We start from the raw sequence: 20,424 nt of genomic DNA, 5'->3' as shown, positions 1-20,424 counted from the left end.
AAACTAATGAGCAAAATAGAACCAGAGACATGGAAACAGGGAACAGACTGACAGCTGCCAGAAGAAAGGATGCAGAGGCGGGGGGCGGGTTGGAAAGAAAGGGAAGGAAGTAGTCAAAGAACATGTATGGAAGGTCTTTGAGTTACCTCCTGTGACATACTCCCAAAAATGTGGGTTTGTTTTTTTTAACACCTTTCTGGTATCACAGATACGTCAAAGCTCATCTTGCATATTTTCTGTCCCAGTCCTAGAATCAGCCATTTCTGCAAGGAGTCGTGGTTCCTTTTGAATGGGAACGGTACATTGCCCTGGCTGGTGTGGTTCTGGATTGAGGGCTGGCCTGCGAACTAAAAGGCAGCCAGTTCAGTTTCCAATAAGGGCACACGCCTGGGTTGTGGGCCAGTCCCCATTTGGGGGTGTGCCAGAGGCAACTGATTGATGTATCTCTTGCACATCGATGTTTCCCTCTTTTTCTCCTTTCCTTTCTCTCTAAAAGAGAGAGAATGATACATATGCTTCTCAAGTTACAATGGGGTTATGTCCCAATAAACCCAACATAAGTTGAAAATACTGTAATTTGAAAATCCATTTAATATACCTAACCTACCAAACATCATAGCTTAGCCTAGCCTACGTCAAATGTGCTCAGAGCACTTACATAGCCAACATTTTGGGCAAAATCATCTAACACAAACCCTATTTTACAACAAAGTGTTGAATACTATATAAAAATTGAAAAACTGGTCTATGAGTCTTAATCATAACATACATAGCTGAAAGCACTATGGGTATAAAGAATGAAGAACTGAGCTAAAATTAATTATATCACAAGAGTATCATACTGCATATCACTAACCTGGGAAAAGATTACATTCAAAATTTGAAGTATGGTTTCTACCGAATGCATATCACTTTCACACCATCGTAAAGTCAAAAAATTGTAAGTCATGCCATGGCTGGTGTGGCTGAGTGGGCTGAGCAATGGCCTGCAAAACTAAAGGTCACCAGTTCGATTCCATTCAGGGCACATGCCTGGGCCACAGGCCAGGTCCTGGGACAGCGCTAGACTCAACCAGTCAATGTTTCTCCCCCTCTCTTTCTCTTTCCCCCTCTCTAAAAATAAGTAAAGTCTTTTAAAAAATTGTAAGTCAATGTATATTGGAGACTTTATATTAGAAACTAAGCCATGGGCCGAGGTGTGCTTTTGCTCCTGGGGAGTTTGCTATAGTGTTTTAAAGGAAAAGCAAGTCCCTGGCATCATGTCATTTAATTCCATCCCCAAATATCTCCATGTCTGTAAAAAATAAGGATATTTTCTTAAATAATCAAAATATCAAAATAGTCTGTGGCTATCACAACTAATTTCTGTGAACTTAGTGGAAATGTATTCCGTCACAGTTCTGGAGGCCAGAAGTCAGAATAGGGCTGTCCAAAGGGCCCCGTGCCCTCAGAAGTTTCTAGGAAAGAGTCCTCTCCTTGCTCTTGCACCTTCTGGGGCCCCCAGGCCTTCCTTGGCGGCTTGTGGGCCCAATCACTCTGATCTCTGTCTCTGGTCACGTTGTATCTTCCGATTTTCTGCATCGTCTCTGTTACTTCTCCCTCTGCCTTACAAAGGACACTTGCCATTGGATTTAGGGCCTGCTGAGGTTTATCCAGGAAAATTTCTTTAATCCTCCCCAAATCATCCTCTCAAAAATCTTAGTCCCATATTTTCCCATAGTATAAGGTGATATTGATAGGTTCCTGGAATTAGGATGTGGATATATATTCTTTTGAGGGGCGCCATTTGGTCAACTACAATAATAAAATTAATAGTTTATTAACACTTGGCTATGTTCTTATGTACCCAGTCCACATTCAGATTTCTCCATTTTCTCAAAAATATTTTTTTTACAGTTGTTTTGTTTAAATCTAACCAAGGTCCAATCATTGCATTTGATTATGTCTCCTAACTCTCCTATAATCTAGAGCACCTTGGTCTTTTTTAATACTTCGAAGTTGTTGAAGGAACAAGGTCATTTATTTGTACATTGACCCACATTCCGGCTTTATCTGGTTGCTTTTTTTGTGGTGGTGTTTAATTATTTCTATTTCCTATAACATGGAAATTGGAGCCAAAATCGCCATTAGATTCAAATTCAACTTTTAATTTTTTGACAAAAATACACCACATAAATATTACTGTGTAGTTCGAATTGCATCACATCAGGTGACTTAATTTATAGCTGTCCCACCTTTCAGGATCTAAAATATGCAGTTGATGGCAGACAATCTGTAAAATTCCATCAGTCCTATAATGAGTTTAGCATCACCAATGACTGCTACCTAAATCAATTATTTAAGCATTCTTGCTCTGCTCTACATTGTTTTCATTGAGTTACTTTAATCTTTTATTCCTCCCTTTATTTCTGTATCATACTATTTAGAATAAGGATCTTTTCACCCCCCTCTGTTTAGAGCTTAAAATCCATTAGGTCTAGGGACATTTGAGACTGAGAGAGCATGATCTGTCTTGCTTGAGGAGATAAGGATGTCAAACTCATTTTCACCGCCCAGCCCCACCACGTCAGCCTGAGAGCTGCCTTCAAAGTGCAGAATGTATTTTTAGGACTGTAAAAGTATAACTACTCCTTAACTAGGGCAAGGAGCTCAGCGCTGCTGCCTGGTAGAAACAAGGTGAAGGGCCGGATTCGGCCCACAGGCCTTGTCTTAAGGTAGGTATTGTTTCCTAAAGTTCACACCTGAAGCCCAGAAAACAGGTGTTCGTAGTTGTACCTGCTGGGTTGTTTGGAGTTAGGGGACGTTTGGTTGAAGGGAAATAGTGAATCTGCCAATCTCCCTTTCCCTGGGATCAAACTCAAAGCCTTCAGCTTGAAAGAACTATTGAGAAAATCCTTTAATAAAGCCCGAGATATCTGATATCAGAAGAGCGAATTAAGGCATGGCTAAAGAAAGTGCAAACGGGTTGGGTGGAACCATGATAGGGAGAAAGAATCTTGAAGAGAGCATTTTCGGGGATTTAATCTCCGGACTACGTCTCCCAGAGTGCCGGCTGCCCAGTACCACCGCACTGAAGCGTCTGCGCGTGCGCAAGGCAGGGCGGTCTCCCACAATCTCCGAGATTCCCCGCGTTTACACCTCCCGCCCGCCAAGATCTCCCCTTCCAGGCCCTTGGTCTGGCCACTGGGGGCGCGCGCAGCGCGTGGCAGGCGGTAGCGGCGCTGGCGGCTGAGAGCGCGGGTCGCGTAGCAGTGCGTGGTTGCTAGGGGCGCCTGAGCCCGCCTGCTAGCCCAGCAGGCCAGGGGAGGAAGCAACCCGGAGCCGGCGCCCTGCCCGGGCGAAGCTGGGTCCGCTAGGTGAGTGCGGCTGCCGACCGCTGCGAGGAGGACCGGCAGGACCTTCCACCGGCCCAACTCTCCCTCCACTCCCTCCGCCAGGGTCGTTTCACGCAAGTCCCCAGCCCTCTGGCCCCTTCCGCCCCAGTCCCTCTCTTGCCCGCCACCTCTCCATCCCCTAGTAGGCCAGGGGCCCTCGCCCTTCCACTAGCTAGGACTTCGCGCCTCGTCGGAACCCGTGTCCCCCGCCACCGCGCCGGTGAACTTAGTCCACCCCGCCTCTCGGTACCCGAACCCTGCAGTGTACCCTTACCCTAGGCCTCCGTGCCTTCTCTTTCCCGCCGCTCTGCGGTTTAAATTCTTCCTTGGGTGTGAGCCCAAGCTCCTCTCAGTCTTCATGGCTGAACTGATTATGGATACCCACTTTTGTTACTTCCCCACCTTCAGTATCTATAGAAAAATACTTTCCTAAGCCAAAGAGATTAAAACAGCATTTGAAGTCCTGTGGAATTTAACTCTTCGTTTATCCAGCCATCATCCCTTCATTTAATTAATATATTTAATGAGCCAGGCCACCATGGAAGGCGCTGGGAAGATACAGTGGTGAACAGGACAGGTGTGTTCACAGAGCTTGTAGTCTAGGGGAGATTTTAATCAGTTAAACAAGCATTCGCTATACTGTGTGGTGTGTGCTCTGTTGGAACATTAGGAAGATGTTTAACTCAGACTCATTTGGAACACCAGTATCCCCACTCTCTGGTCTTCACAATTCTATTCTGGATCTAAGAAATGTTTTAATCTTCCCTTCTTTATGCACTCATCCCTCAGATATTCCGAAAGACATCTTCCTTAACTTCAGCACCTGTTGATTTAGCCAATCAACAAGCTCCTCTTGTCCCTATAGTTCCTTCTTCATCAACACCCACCTGTCACTGAAATCAGACAGATCATTCCAGACTGCTCCTGTCTTATTCTCCCTACATCTACTCTGCCACCAGGTCTGATCACCCTGTCATCCTTAACTTTTCTCTAAATCCTGTCCATTCCCATTGCAACCATCATAAATTCCTCATCTCTAGCCTTTCTACAGTTTGCTCATTAGCTCCCAGCCTGCAGGCTAAAATCCTTCCTATTCAACCCATATACTTTACACTACACTACAGTGATCTCGGTCACAAATCTAATGCTACTTTCCTGTAATTGCCTGTGGTTTTCCTACAACATACTCTTTTAAATGGTTTATTCATGCACCCCCAAAAGAATTTTTAAAACCATGTATTGCATATCTTAAAGTCGAATTCTAAAATTTTTCATCATAAATTAAAAAAAATTTTTTGTGAAGAGGAGGAAGAAAATACTAAACTTTTTCTAAAAAAGAACTAAGTTAAGGATTCACTGTAATTGAAATAAACTGTAATTGCATGCCTTGCTTTGGTAAAATAAGTTTTAATTATCTTATTTATTTAACTTAACTTTGAGGAGAAAGATACAACAGTTATACTCTGGACCTGTTGAGTTGAAGTCCCTGCCGCACATCTAGGTGGAAAGACCCAGGAGGTCACTCTGCAGGTTTGGAGCTCATGACAGAGGTCTGGGTGATGATGGAAAGTTAAGAACGCAGGAAGTGGAAAGTTAAGAATGCCGTGGGAGAGTTTGTGGTAATAATTACAGCTGCTATTTATTGAGTGCTTACTTAAATGTGCCAGGCAAAATGAGAAGACTGAGCTCAGAGGAACATCAACGTTGAAAGCATGGGTAGAGGAAAAGGATGGAAGAAGGAAGTAGAAAATTTAGGACCAAATATAAAAATGAACATGCAAGTGAGAAGTTTTTTGTTGAAGACTGTATGTCAATGAATCCTTAAGTTCAGGATCTGATACTCGTAATCTGGAGGCAAGTTTAGCTGCCCCACTAGATTCCTTTATGACCTTGGAATTGTCTGATTGGCTTCCTGGATTTTAGCATAGGATCAGATGCTTTGATCTGTCAGTGAAATATAGAGAAAATTTTTCTATAATGACCTGACTTCTCACTCTCTCTTCTGGCAGAACTTGGAAGCTAGAGTTGGCATTTTGCAACAAATACTGAGAGTACTAATTTCTCTAGGACCCAAAATACAAAGGACCTTGTCCTTAGGTGCCCTCATTTATTCATATATCCTGGACAGGCAGTGGTATTCATGACCAGAGGTGTCCAGAGTTTTGGTCCAGATTTTTGCACTTCATAAGCTCTTCAGGGTCTTAAATATATATATTTTTAATGTGGAATTATGTATATATCTTGATATTCACCATAATAAGAATATTTATTAATTCATTTAGAAGTAATTCATTACAAGTTAATATAAGTTGCATTTTAAAATATTTTATGTACTTATTTATTTATTTTCAGAGAGAGAGAGGAAGGGAGGGAGAGAGGGGAAGAAACATCAGTCAGTTGCCTCTTGTACGGGGGACTGAACCTGCAACCTAGGCTTGTGCCCCGACTGGGTATCAAGTCAGCAAGCTTTTGCTTCATAGAACAATGTCCAACCAAACAGACTGGTCAGGGCAAAGTAGCATTTTTTAAATGAAAAATACTATCATTTCAAAAGATTAGTGAGAAGCTGCCTTAATAGAAGACAACTGGATTTTTGTATCTGTTTCTACATTCAGTTGGTTGTAATATGTTGTTTTGGTTGAATTATAAAGAAAATCCACCCCCACACAGATAATTTAGTTGACAAAAGGAGGGGTATAGCTATAGCCTTTTCAGATAATTGTGGTTATTCTTCTTTGGTACTACACAAAAAGTAACAAACGGTGGTTTTGTGAAAGTTAGTTGCGATGTGGAATCTGAAATGATAGCAGTTAACTTCATAATTTGTTACAGTAAAGTCCATTGGTCTTTTTTTTTTTGCATGACAAAGAGTCTTCACTCTTAAATGACTATCAGTATACCAAGTAATAGCATGTAACAGTTCTTAAATTCTTTCATCTCGTACTTTTGATTAAGAGTTACTGAAAGCAGCTCTAACAATTAAACTAGAATTCATTGTTCTAACCTTGGCCAGAAAGGACTATTTTAAGGCTGGTTGCTGCTTTACACAGGTTACGAACAACTACTTTACTACTTTTTCACAGATAAGGCCCCTTCCAGAAAGCTTTAGGGGAAAAAATACATATATTTAATCCCTTTCTTTCTTTAAAAGAAATGTTTCTTACTATATCTAAGAAAAATTAGTACTTATATATATATATTGTTTGGGCTAAAAGGCATAGAAAAAGCAGATAATGTACGCCCATTGAATTCCTAAGAAATATGAGGTAAAAAGATGAAATCTTTGGATAAGTTCTAAGTTTGTACAAGCTTTAGGTTTGCTATTCTCAGAAAGTAAAAGGACCTACTATATAATACATAGAAATAATTTCATGCCTTTCCACAACAATATAACTCAAGCTTTGCAAGCGCTTCATATTCTATGGAGGCATGCAGAATGCCAGTCCGTGGAACAGGTGCTCTTTCCTCTCCTATCCATTTATGTGGTAGTTTTCATGGATTTCTGGCTGGATGTCTCAGACAAGGGCCAAGAGGTTATCCAGGACTTCATCCCTGTTTTGCTGGAAATAGGCCATCTTCTCCCTGGTGTCCTTCCACTTCAGTGCTGCAACTGCTGTGGGAATCCCAGAGCCGCAGCTTCCTTGGCCTTGAACTCCTTCTCCCTCTGCAGGCAGTACTGCTCAATTTAAGCTTGCACCTCTTTTTTGGTCTGCTTCAGCCTCCAGTTCTCTAGCCTGCGGGCCTCGGATGCCTTCTCCGCCTGCAGTAGCTGCTGGATGCCCTGTGACTGACAGACAGGCCATGGTGGCGGTGGCTTGAAAGCCTAGGTGTGCAGCCTAAATCCTCTCCATCGCCCCACAGATCAGCTGGCCCAACTGCTTAAGATCTGAGCTTCTCCAATGGTCTCTCACTTTGACCTGATCTTTTACACATGTGTGACTCTGTAACATTGTGTGATAGGTATTTGGAAACTACTGATTCCCTGAGTTATGCAGGTCTTCCAAATGTTGCATTTTATTACACAGTATTGAAAAATCATATTGCCACCATGCTCCTTAGAAAAGTGGTTAAGTATCGGGAAGTGGTCAAGCTCATGGTGGCAGAGACAAGTTTGCCGGAATTCTGATTTTCTCTTGGAAGCTCAAACATTATTACTGGCAAGAAATACTGTCTGTTGTTTTCCTTGATGTGATGGGATTTGGGTACCCGCCTCCCCCCTTCCGAAAATACCTGCCAAAGTACCAACATCTGACCAACCCACCACTTGTGTGCTGTTTGGTCTTTCAAGTAAGCACGTGCTCTGCAGAAGCTTTGTGCAGCTCAGACGATGCTTTACTGAGACATCGTCATCTTCTGTATGCCTCTTACGTGTTGTGTGTGCTTGTTTTGCCACACAGACTATTAAGAAGGCATACTTGAGGACTGACACTTAGTCCTTTTTACTGCGTCACCCAGGACATTCTCAGGTAAAGCTGGTACTTATCGCTGCGTGGTGAAGAAGTATGTGGTGATGAAGGATATAACTGGGTGCCAGCCACTTTACCCACCGTTGCTTTTGCACCATCACTGCAAAGAGCAGCCTGGTGAAAAAGGGAAACCACCTCTAAGTTATGAATACAGGTTCGCCTGGCAGAGCTGCCAAGAGGGTCCTGGGGTTCCCTCAGGGTCTGTGAACCATCATACTTTGCGGACCACTGCTCGCTAGAGCTCACCTCCAGAGGCAGAAAGAGGGTCCTTCCTGAAGCTGGGAAAGGTCACAGCTTCAGGAAAGGTAGGCTCCTGATTATGCTCAGCCTTCACCTGTTTTTTACTTTTCAGTAATTTGTAGATTCCCCCCTCAGTCCTAGCTGCTGTGAGCAGTATTTTTCCCTAGTTTTGCCTACTCCTGTTGTCTTACTGAACTGTGGTGTGCAGTACTGACCCTCCCTTCTCATTAGGGCTGGATTAGTGACCTTCCTTTCTCAGTAGGGCTTTGAGAAATTCATTGCTCCTCCAGCTTTCTTTAGGGAGGATTAGCTTGGAATTTATCTCATAAGAGAAAGTGAGTCTGGTTCCTATACTCCTCTCCATTTTATTTGGTTCCATGTAAGTCAGTTCTGTCTTTAGTGTAACTACTGAGCAAGCAAAGTCATCTCATCACAGATCTTGCAGACTGCAGACTCGGAACCATTCCTGATGTCCTGAGTTTCCCTGGTGACCTAGGGGACACACCCAGATAGAGCAGGAAAAGGAAACTGCAGCTACACACACTCCTGTAAGACAGGAGAGTGATTTAATCAGTGCTGATGAATAATTGCTTTCTGTAGAAATAGATACTTTGTCCAAGTTGGTCTGGGCCTGGCCCCTGGAGACTTGATGGTTTGAGACAGCAGCTGTAGATTTTCAAGTTTAGGCTGCCCAGCATTCTCTGTTACTTAAGGAGGCAAACTTGAGGCAGAATTACCCCACAAAGAGTGGAAAGCAGAAAGAGATAGGCAGTTTCTGAATGCTGTGTAAAGATGACAAAGCAGGATGGTGAGATTCCTGAGACTAGATGCTGGGAGGTGGGGGGGCACTGAAGCCCGGGAGGTGTGGTGGGATTCTGACTGCAGTCCTGTACTTGGTGACGGGGGTGGGTGGTTGGGGATTGGGCTGAGCCAGCCCATTTTGTTTATCTTTAGAATGCTCTGCAGTTTTTACCCTGCTTTCTTGTCCTTTTAAGTCAATTTTTTTAAAAAGAGGATTTTATTTATTTACTTTTAGAGAGAAGGAAAGGGAGGGAGAAAGGGAGAGAAACACCCATCGGTTGCCTTTCATTTGCACCCCTTACTGGAGACACATCCCACAACCCAGACGTGTGCCGTTACTGGGAATTGAGCTGGTGACCTTTCCCTTTGTGGGACAATGCCCAACCAACTGAACCACACTGGTCAGTGTTAGTCCTTGTTTTAGAAACAGCACTGTGGGCCCTGGCTGGTGTAGCTCAGTGGATTGAGCATGGGCCTTCGAACTAAGGGATCCCAGTTCAATTCCCAGTCAGGGCACATGTCTGGGTTGCAGGCCAGTTCCCAGTGGGGAACACATGAGAGGCAACCATACATTGATATGTCTCTCCCTCTCTCCCCTCTCTCCTTCCCTTCCCCTCTAAAGATAAATGAATAAAATCTTAAAAAAAAAAAAAAAAGAAACAGCATTGTGGAGGTATAACTGACACAAAACATATCCATCACTCTCAAGTGAATTATTTTTTAAACTTTGTTTTGGGGAGCCTTAGGCCACCCCCCCCATGTTGTCGTGGGAGCAGAGGTGGGCAGCATTGCTGAGGAGAAAGTCAGACAAGGGCGGAGATCTCCCCTTCTACCAGATTAGCTCTGCAGTTGTCTGTTACAGAGACACGGGGCTTCCCCATGAAAACCTTCGTGGAGCTTATGAGGCATATCCATGTAGAAAGGGAACAGTGATAAAAGGTGGCCTTTACAAAGTGTCAAATGAGAGGAACGAATAGATAAAGTTATTCATGGAGAGAGTGGGGCTTGAGCTGGTCTGTGGGAAAAAAAAAACAACAAAAATGCCAAGTAGACTATGATAAAGATTCAGAAGGAAGAGGCTTAGTGTGGTAAATTCTGTAGACAGGATTGAAAAGTTTATTCGAGGAGTTTAGTGTTAAGACCAACTCAGGGTGGAATGAAAAGGGGCAGATCCTGTGCTCTGGCCAGTTGGAGCGTCCTCCTGTGCACCAAAGGGTTGCAGGTTCGATACATGGTCAGGGTGCATCTCTAGGTTGTGTGTTTAATCCCTGGTTGGGGTGCGTGTGGGACGCAACAAATTGAGGTTTCTTTCTCACATCAGTGTTTCTCTAAAATTAATAAATGTATCCTTGGTTGAGGACTTAAAAGGAGGGTGGGCAGACCCTGAAGGCACAAATTTCGGTTCAGTCTGGATGCTGTTGCAATAGTCCAGGTCTGGGTAGTGGTGGACAAAAGAGGAAGCTGTGAAGACAGGATTTCGTCAGTTTGGGGTCTGGTTTGGCGTTGGAGAATAAGGCAAAGGAAGAAGTCAGAGGTGACTTAAGTTTTCCTCATGTGATTGGGAGAAAGAAGGTTCCGCTGAAAGAAATTGGAAGGTCAAGGGTGCAGAGCTAGTTGGAGCAGAGCTAGTTGGACAAGCTGGACTGAAGTGGTCGGACGCGCATGTGGAAGAGGTGGAATGGACAACTGGTGAGGAGGACGTGAGGCCTGAGACAGGTCATGTCTGAAAAGTGGCTGTTCTCCTGCAAATAATAGTTGAAATAGAGGGAGCAGGTTGGTTCGATGCAGGGGAGGATAAAAGAGAGGCGCTGTGGAAAACTTTGGAGGGGCCTCAGGAAGAGGAAAAGGTGGTGGAGGAGTTGGGCGTGGCTGGGGCGGAGTTTGTGCACCGAGGTAAGTAGTAACACGGGCTGGTGGTGGGCGAGGAGCGCCCACTGGGTCTGAAGAGTTCCATCGTGTGGCTTTGCTGGTCACACCTGCTGTAGACACGTTTGTTTATCCAGCAAATATTTAAGTAACCCTGATTACATTCCCAGGGCTGGGCATATGCTGTGTGAACAAGGTCTCAGTTCTCACAGAGCTTTCACTGTGGAGGAGAAGATAGACAAATAGCAAGGGAATGTTTAACTGTTAAAGTTTTCATTTAATGGAGAGCAGGATGACAGCTGGGGGAGCAGGGAGGTTCGAGGGGTGGAGGAATCAAGCAAAAAGGGAAAAGGACTCATGGACATGGACACCAGTGTGGTGATTGCCAGGGGGCGGGGGGTCAAGAGGACTAAATGGTAATGGGAAAAATACAATAAATAAAAAAGTGAAGTTTTCGTTTAAAAAGTAATAAGGTCTTTGACTAGGTGATTAATTTATATAGCTCAGAAATTAAAGTGATAGAAAAAGGTATACACAGAGAAGTCTCAGACCCCGCTGGTAACCTGATTTTAAAAAATCTGTTTCTGGCCCTGACCAGTGTGACTGAGTTTGTTGGGCGTTGTCCCTCAAAGCAAAAGGCCACTGGTTTGATTCCTGGTCAGGGCACATGCCTGGGTTGCAGGTTCCATTCCCAGTGAGTGCGTGTCTGAGAGGCAGCTGATGGATGTTTCTCTCTCACATTGATGTTTCTCACCCTCTCTTTCCCTCTTGCTAAAAAAGTAAATAGACCTGGCTGGTGTGGCTCAGTGGATTGAGTGCTGGCCTGTGAACCAAAGGGTTGCTGGTTCAATTCCCAGTCAGGGCACATGCCTGGGTTGCAGGCCAGGTCCCCAGAAGGGGACACACGAGAGGCAACCACACACTGATGTTTCTCTCCATCTCTTTCTCCTTCCCTTCCCCTCTCTCTAAAAATAAATAAATAAATAAATAAATAAATAAATAAATATTTTTAAAGATTTTATTTCTTCATCTTTAGAGGGGAAGGGAAGGAGGGGGGGAGAGAAATACCAGTGTATGTTTGCCTCTAGTGCGTCCTCTGCTGGGAACTGGCCTGCAACCCAGGCATGTGCCCTGACTGGGAATTGAACCTCGATCCTTTGATTTGAAGGCCCGTACTTAATCCACTGAGCTATACCAGCCAGGGCTCAATAAATAAAATATTTTAAAAAATAAATTAATTAAAAAGTAAATAAATAAATCTTTTTAAAAATCAGTTTCTGTTTATCTGTCCAGTGTTTCTTTGGGTATTTATAAGACAGTATTAATGTATAATTTTAGATAGTGGAAGAATGAAACAGAATAGAACAAGGTAATGTGATAGGGAGTGATTGGGGTGTTGCAGTATTAGGGTAGGTGAGCTGGTTCTTGGAGGTGCCGCTGTTAGCTGAATACTAACTGGCTTGGCCATTCACAGTCAGCCATCTGAGTGGTTTAGAGGGAACAGCCAACACCCTGGGAACACCCTGGGGAGGGGGAAAGTGGCTGATAAGGTCAGGAGGCGAGTCAGGAGTCCGGTCACAGGCCTTGGAGCCGTGCAAGTGGCTCTAAGCCACCTTTGAAAAGAGCACCGTGGCCACTGTATGGAGAACAGATTAGAAGAAGTGGTAAGAGAAGAAGCAGGGACACCAGCAGGTGAAAGATGGTGGTGATTTGGACTAAGGCAGTAACTGGAAATGTAGGAGAATAGATGGATTCAAGGACATATATTTGAAGCTGAGAAGAGATGAATTCAAGACGTGTATTTGAACTTGGAAGGACCCGTTGATGGATTGAGTGAGTGGTAGCAAAGATCTGCCGAGAGCGGGGTGAAATCATCATCACGGGGCATGTCGGGAGTTTCTGTGTTTCATAAACACCAACCCAGCGACTTAGCCCCTTCTGCCTGGATGTTTTTTAACCGAAGTCTTTTGTGCAGTTGCAGATTATTTCCTTTGTCTGACTCTAAAAGATTAATAGGCTCTAAAAGATTCATTGAAGAACGTGATTGATCATTCCTGCTTTATTAGTCCTCCCACTTCCCTTAGCGTGACTTTTTAGTAAAACCTGACTAAATTTCCATCTAATTTCAAGGAGATTAAAAGATAACGTGTTCCTTCCTTGAAAAACAGCAGTCACAGAGAACTTGGCACTTCCCACACTGTCCCCTGGTTTTCCTGATGCTCGCCCTGAAGTCCTTATCTCAGCATCTACGTTCCTGTTTGTGTGTTGGTGCTGACAGCACTGCTCTCGCAGTTGAAGGCAAGATAAGACTTGTGTTTTGTTGGGCAATGAGATTTTCACATAGAATCAGGTTTAAACAGCATTTCTTCCCTAAAAATTTGAGAGCCTCCCCTCTGCCCCCTCATTGTGTTGATGGGCCCCAGAGAACATGCTATTAAACTTAACTGCAAGGCTGTGGTGTGCGCCCTCTCTTTTAAACTCCCCTTAGGCCATAGTTTGCAAAGTCACTGGCAGGTGAGGGTGGAGTGTGCTGGGCGGCTAGTTTATGTGAAGGCGGCCGCCTCCAGTGGCCTCACTGAACAGCCTTTATGTTCTGGTGAGGCTCTTCATCCGGCATGTGACCTCACTCTGGACCTCAGAGATGACGGCGGATCCCCCGGTCCAGCCTGCCTCAGGCGGTAGAGCGAGGAGTGAAACCCATGCCTGCCAGTCCAATTTCAGAGCAAAGGTCGAGTCGGTTGTGCACCACCCGCCTCCTGGTCAGAGGAAACCAAGCTTCCCTTTAAGTAGTAATAATGACTTTTTCTTTTTTAACTTCTTTTATTTTGAAATAATTTCAGACTTACAAAAAAGTTGTAAAAATAGTGTAAAGAGTTTTTATTTATTTTTACCCAGAGTTAATCAAATGTTAATATTTTACCACACTTGCTTTGTTATTCATTCTTTTTTTCTGTGTAGATATCATTCTTTGTTTCTTTTTATTTTTTATTTTTAAATTTTTTCCATGACTATTTATCCCCCTTTCACCCCCGCAGTCACCACACTGATGTCTGTGTGTCCATGAGTCCTTTTTCCTTTTTGTTCAACCCCTTTCCCCCAAAACCCCCTCTCGGAGCTGTCCGCAGGTGATTGTAAATAATGCAACATCTGTAAAGCCCAGTAAACCAAAGCTCAATAAAATTAAGTGTGCCTGTGACCATTAAAATGAGTTTATTTCTTCTCTTTTCAGTTCCATTGATCTGTATATCTATTTTTATGCTAATACTATGTCACCTTGATTACTGTAGCTTTATACCAAGTTTTGAAATTAGCTAGTATAAGTTCTCCAACTTTGTTCATTATTTTTCAAAATTGTTTAGGCTGTTCTAGTCTTTTCTTTAAAAAAATTATTTTTTTAATATATTTTATTGATTATACCATTACAGTTGTTCTATTCCCCCCCTTCATTCCCCTCCACCCTGCACACCCCCTCCCCCACCATTCCCCCCCTTTAGTTTATGACCACGTGTCTCAAGTTCTTTAGATTCTATATTTCCCCTACTATTCTTGCCCTCCCCCTATCTATTTTCTACCTACCATCTATGCTACTTATTTTCTGTACCTTCTCCCCTCTTTTCCTCCTCCCACTCCTCTGTTGCTAACCCTCCATGTGATCTTCATTTCTGTGGTTCCGCTTCTGATCTAGCTGTCTTCTTAGTTTGCTTTTGTTTTAGGTGTGGTGGTTAATAACTGTGAGTTTGCTTTCCTTTCACTGTTCATATTTTTTATCTTCATTTTCTGAGATAAGTCCCTTTATCATTTCATATAATAAGGGCTTGGTGATGATGAACTCCTTGAATTTGATCTTATCTGAGAAGCACTTTATCTGTCCTTCCATTCTAAATGAAAGCTTTGCTGGATAGAGCAGTCTTAGTTGTAGGTCTTTGGATTTCATGACTTGGAATACTTGTTTCCAGCCCCTTCTTGCCTGTAACGTCTCTTTTGAGAAATCCGCTGACAGTCTGATGGGAACTCCTTTGTAGGTGACTGTCCCCTTACCTCTTGCTGCTTCTAGGATTCTCTCCTTCATTTTAATCTTGGCTAATGTAATGATGATGTGCCTTGGTGTGTTGCTTCTTGGGTCCAATTTCTTTGGGACTCTGTGAGCTTCCTGGATTTTCTGGAAGTCTATTTCCTTTGCCAGATTGGGGAAGTTCTCCTTTATTATTTGTTCAAACAAGTTTTCCACTGGTGGCTGTTCTTCTTCCCCTTCTGGTACCCCTATAATTCGGATGTTGGAATGTTTAAAGATGTCTTGGAGTTTCCGAAGCCTCTCCTCATTTTTTTGAATTCTTGTTTCTTCATTCTTTTCTGTTTGGTCATTTTTTTTCTTCCTTCTGGTCTTCCCCCTTCATCTGAGTCCCAGTTTCCTTTCCATCACTATTGGTTTCCTGTGCATTTCCCTTCATTTCCATTAGTTTAGCCTTCATTTGTTCCTCTAATTTGTGACTAAAATCAACCAGTTCTGTGAGCATCCTGATCACCAGTGTTTTGAACTGTGCATCTGAAAGTTTTGCTATTTCTTCGTCGCTTAGAGTTATTGGCTCTGGGGCTTTGAGTTCTTCTTGAGCCATGTTTTGGTCTATTCACACCTGTTACATAAGAGGAGCGGAGCCTTAGGTGTTCACCAGGGCGGGGCCCCCCAGGTTGCTGGGTTGTGACACTGTATGTGGGGGCAGGGTCAAAGAGGGGCAATAGCTGTCCCCTCTGCTGCTTCCCACCGCTGGGGCCTGAGTGTGGTCTGTCTCACTGCTCGCTCCTTTGCTGGTTTATCTGTGTGCGAGTGTGTGACCGTGGTCAGCCTGCCGCCTTGCGCCCTCAGTGGGTCTGCCCGTTGCTACTCCACACCTGGGATCCGCCCGCGGCTTCCTGCACGCCTGGGTCATGCACCTCGGTCGGTCCAGTGGATCTTTCCTGTCTGACCCGGTTCTGCTGCTGGCTTTACCCCTCTTACTGGTCTGGCTGAAAGGTTCGTTGGTGTCAGACTTCTGTTTAGTTCAATTTTCTGTGTTTTGGCTGAGTTTTTTATTACTAAAACTTTGTTGTCTTTAAACTTGGTTGTGCGGGAAGGCACAGTGTTTCCACCTATGCCTTCATCTTGGCAGAAGTCCTCTAAAAAATTATTGATTGATTTCTTAGAGAGAAAAAGGGAGGGAGAGAGAGAAACATTGATTTGTTCCACTTATTTTTGCATTCATTGGTTGATTCTTGTATGTGCCCTGACCAGGGATTGAACCCACAACCTTGGTGTATCGGGACAATGTTCTAACCAGCTGAGCTACCCAGCCAGGGTCCGTTCTAGTCTTTTCAGTTTCCGTAAGTTTTAGGATCAGCTTGTCAATGTCTCCAGATAGGAATTGCATTTATTCCGTAGATCAGTTTAGGAAGAATTGCCATTTTAACAGTATCAGGTCTTTCAATTCATGCATGTTATATCTCTCCGTAAAGGGTGAGGTCTTTAATTTCTCTCAACAGTGTTTTGTAGTTTTTAATGTACTTTTGTTAAATTCATTTCTAAGTATTTTATTCTTTTTGATGCTCTTATGAATGGAATTTAATTTAATTCACTTGCTTATTAGTATATCAAAATGAAATTATTTTTATGTATTGATCTTGTATCTTACAATCTTTCTAAACCTGCGTATTTTAGTAGGTTTTGTATAGATTTCTTAGGAATTTCTATATGCAAGATAAGATCATACTCCTGAAGGTAAAGACAGTTTTACTTCTTCCTTTGCAGTCTATGTGGCTTTGATTTCTTTTTCTTGCCTTGTTTCACTGGGAATACTTCTGGCACAACGTTGAATAGAAATGAGGAGAGCAGACATCCTTGCCTTGTTCCCAGCCTTAGAGCGAAGGCATCTAGGGTTTCACTATTAAGTGTGACGTTCGTTGTTTCTCCGATCTTATGTCATGTCCCTATCAGATTTTTAGTATTTCCTTACTTTTTACGGCATATTTCAGGCTCATCTGGTGTTTTTCCTTCCCCAAAGTTCTTCCAGATCTTTGTTTTTTCATTAACCTATTAAAAAACATCTTGAGAGCTTTTTTCAGAGCAACTTTTTTCCCCAAAAACTCTTTCCTTAGCTGCTCTAACCTTTCTTTTCAATTGGACATTTTCCTGTTTGGATGTTGAGGAATTTAGCGAGAAACAGGCCTGTTTATTCTAAACTTGAACTCTTGTACCCCTATTTGCTCTTCTGTTTCCTAGGGATGTGTAGGAGCAAGAAAGGTGTAAGCTTAGTCGCTCTTTAAAATATGTTAGATTATTCAAAATATTATTTGCCAGATGAGGTCAGTTTATTTGCTCTTAAAATAAGTTCCTTGTAAGCTGTTTCCTGGAGGGTCAACGAATGGTGGGCCCTCTGGACTTAGAGCAAGCAGGAATGCCTTCGTTTATCCCTAAGTAGTGGATGTATGTGGCTAAAAAAAGGTATGTGGGCTGAATGAAAATAATGGAGCTTGTGAATCCTTTCAGTTTACATCATTACCAATTATTATAAGTTTAGATTTGCTTAAATTGGATGTTTCTGAAATAAAGCTTTCATTAGTGGCCTGTGTGAGGCCTTCAACAAATACGAATACCTTTTCTCCTTGTTCTTGTCCCCTAGGAGGCGGGAACCTGTCACTTCGGTTCTGAAGGCGCACACACAGACATAGCACGTTTGTGTCGTCTCGGTGCCCATGGTAAAAGCTGGGAGAAGGGTCTCACAGCCACTGTGTCAGAGCCCTGTGTCCACTGCAGGGGGCAGGTTTTACGACCTTGCAGAAGAACTGCCTTCTGAGTGTGTGCTGGCTATGGGACCTGGGTGCCAGACGTGATGTGCTCATCTGGACCTTGATTTTATGGCAGAAACCACCATTCTTAATGTATTAGATTTTAAAACTATTTTCTCACTTCTTCTACTTTTATATTTTGGGCCTTCTAAAGCTTTTTGAAATTGGTCACTGCATTGGCGACGTGGTCATTTCCTGGCACTTGAGTGGCAGTGCTGTTGAGGGCAGGGTGCAGGAAAAGGTGACCTGTGGCAGCAGTCAGTGGGCCCTCGACATTCTAACTAGGTCTCTGCTTCCTCCTCACGTGGACTTTTGGTTTCATTAGGAATCTCTGAGGAGAAAGGTGAGAGTTGCTTTTAGCAACCATCCTTCCCTTGTCTACAAATACTAATTCTGAACCAAAAATAGCGATGCCAGATTGGAGCGTTTATATGTGATACTGTTGACTTCGTGTTCTTGAAGCTACTCACTGCAGAATGTCTGACAGATTTGTCTTTGCTTGGCAATTCCTGACGCAGCCATCTTAGCCAACTCTGGGTGTCTCTTATTAGCTGTGGAGCTATTTCTCAAAAAGAGATTTACAGAAATGTCTTCTTACCTGCTTGTCCATATATGCGTCTCTGGGAAGGCAGGTGGCCTTTTCCCAGGTTGCCACCCAGCTCATCATGGGGACAATGAGAGGGAACAAGGAGTGGGAAATGGCCATTGCAAAGACACCTGAGATCTGGAATTCTGTAGAGAGAAGAGAATCCACTTTACTCTGGCACTTGCCCGGCTGACCTATGTAACATTCTACCTGGAAGCAGGCCACCCACAGCTTTGCCTTCCTCTTCCTCATTTGTGTCAGGGGTTAAGTCAACTAGATGCCAAGCTAATTGTATTCGGTGTTCCTGGCACTGAGGATGCGTAGGGTTCACTGCAGAGAGGTGGGCCTCTTCCCCCAGCTCTGGGTGGTGTGCAGTGGGCACCCGGGGCCATGAGGGAGGGGGGTTGGCTGTGGTGTGGTGAGGATGCAGTGGGCGCGCTCGGCCACTGCGCCCATGGAGGCGCTCAGCATCAACAGTGCAACGGCGTTTCCAACCTGGCTTTTGTCTTACCCAGAAGCTTAAGGATGATTGAGGGGATAGTGCCGGAGTGTGTGTTTTCATTCCTATTTAAGAGGCATTGTGGAGTCAGGCAAACTGGAGTTTTAATCTAGGCAACACTAATTGGTTGTTTAATTATAGAAGAGTTACTTAGCTTTTCTGAGTCTCAGATTCATCATCACTAAAGAGAATGTGAGGTATCTGTGAAGATTAAATGAGATAATACAGGCAAAATGCCTAGCACCTGATACCTAGCATTTGTTAGGTGTCCGGATGAGTGTTCACTGGTGCTAGTGTTTTCCTCCTTCATTTACTGTACCTTTTCAGTTTATTCATTCAACAGAGTATTGAGCATTTACTGTACGCCGACCCTGTACTGGGACATCAGCTGGAGGGTGTGCTTCTCGGTAGATGAGTAGTCCATAATTAAAGCTCAGCACAGTAAAAACAGTGACGATGGCACACACAGAGATGAGACGTTCCGTTTGAACCAGGGAGTCCAGGAAGGCTACCTGGAGAAGGTGATATTCAAGAGGAAAGGGCTCCAGGAAGCGGCCCTAGAAAGGACATGAAGATCTGTGATAACAGAATGTACATGAGGAACCACAAGTGTGGTATTTTTCAGGTACTATCTGCGTGAAGCTTCATTTTCTTAACCCCTTTCTCCCGTCACTCTGGTGTGTCTGTCGTGTTACATCGGTGGGGCAAGATGTGGAGTCCTGAGAGGGCAGCGTGAGCTGGGACTGTGAGTCTGTTGAACGTACACAACCTACGCTCTCCTGTGTGTTCTAGCAAAGCCACCGGCAGGCTTGGCTCCTTCCTTTGTGTTTATTCTCCACTCTACGTGCGTGGAATGTAATTGTTCCCTGCACGGTGTTTCCAGAGTTCAGACTTGGTGGAGGGCTTTTTCCTGTGACCTTAATTTGAGGTCACAGGCATCAAAGTCTGGTTGTAGCATTTATGCTGTGTTTAGCCCTCTCTTGTTTCCTGTGTCAGCAGTGCTGAGCTGTGGGGTCTGTGTTGTACTTAGGGCAGACTTGTAGGCAAAGAGGGCGATGTCTGCAGCTCTTTGTTGGCAGATGCCACCCAGCAGTTCCCGTGGCTGTAAAGTGCAATCATGGATCTTCCTTTGCCATTGTTCTCTTATCAGAATACAAGGTCCTCTCCCTGTTGAAGTCTGTATATTTTTATATTTCAGTTTTTTAAATATTTATTGATTTTATGGGGATGACCTGAAGTTTGTGTTTTAAATGTAACTTGAACAAAAACATTATCTGTGAATTCCTTCCCTCTGGCCACTCTGAAAATACTTGGGGAGGCAGGCTCCCAATCAGAATGATCCTGGTTGAAGGACTTCTTATAGAGGGCCTTGTTCTCCCCACCCCCACCCCCATCCCCAAGATGCTTCCGTGAAAGTAGGCCCACCTTTCCTGTAGATGTGAAAACTGGAGAATATTTTGTGCTTGTGATTTAGAAAGTAAGTGGCCAGGCTGAGTAGTCTGTTTGGAACCCAGAACTGCTGGCTGTGTCAGAGAGTTTGCCTTAGCAGAAACATTGAGCAAACGTGTGCGACGGGCTCTTCATCCCTGGGGTCAGCCCAGACCGAAGCCTGGGACCGGCAGCAAAGAAAGCTCCTGGCCTCTTCTTGCCTCTCTGCTCTGCTCTCTGCACTCTCCTGACCTGTTGTGGTTGCTGTGGAGAAAGTCATTTAGAGTGAAAACAGTGTTGGTGTCTGCTTCCATTTCGTTTCTTCTCTTTACCACGGACACGTGGATG

The 20,424-nt window shown here is 43.9% G+C and overlaps 1 protein-coding gene and 1 pseudogene across 1 annotated transcript in view; one reads left to right on the top strand and one right to left on the bottom strand.

The window, feature by feature from the left end:
- Positions 1 to 3,131: 3,131 nt before the first annotated feature.
- TTLL4 (tubulin tyrosine ligase like 4) overlaps positions 3,132 to 20,424 on the top strand; it is a 37,092-nt gene continuing 19,799 nt past the window's right edge. Inside the window, 1 exon segment of the mRNA XM_053668855.1 lies at positions 3,132 to 3,356. The gene's annotated coding sequence lies outside the window, so the exon portion shown is untranslated.
- LOC119039498 (V-type proton ATPase subunit G 1-like) lies at positions 6,845 to 18,173 on the bottom strand (annotated as a pseudogene).

The sequence above is a fragment of the Artibeus jamaicensis genome, unplaced genomic scaffold (assembly GCF_021234435.1).
Source record: "Artibeus jamaicensis isolate MK-2021 breed Jamaican fruit bat unplaced genomic scaffold, CSHL_Jam_final contig_1015, whole genome shotgun sequence".
NCBI classification, from domain to species: Eukaryota; Metazoa; Chordata; class Mammalia; order Chiroptera; family Phyllostomidae; genus Artibeus; species Artibeus jamaicensis.
The sequence above is the reverse complement of the archived record's forward strand: the minus strand, read 5'-3'. Positions and strand labels throughout refer to the sequence as shown.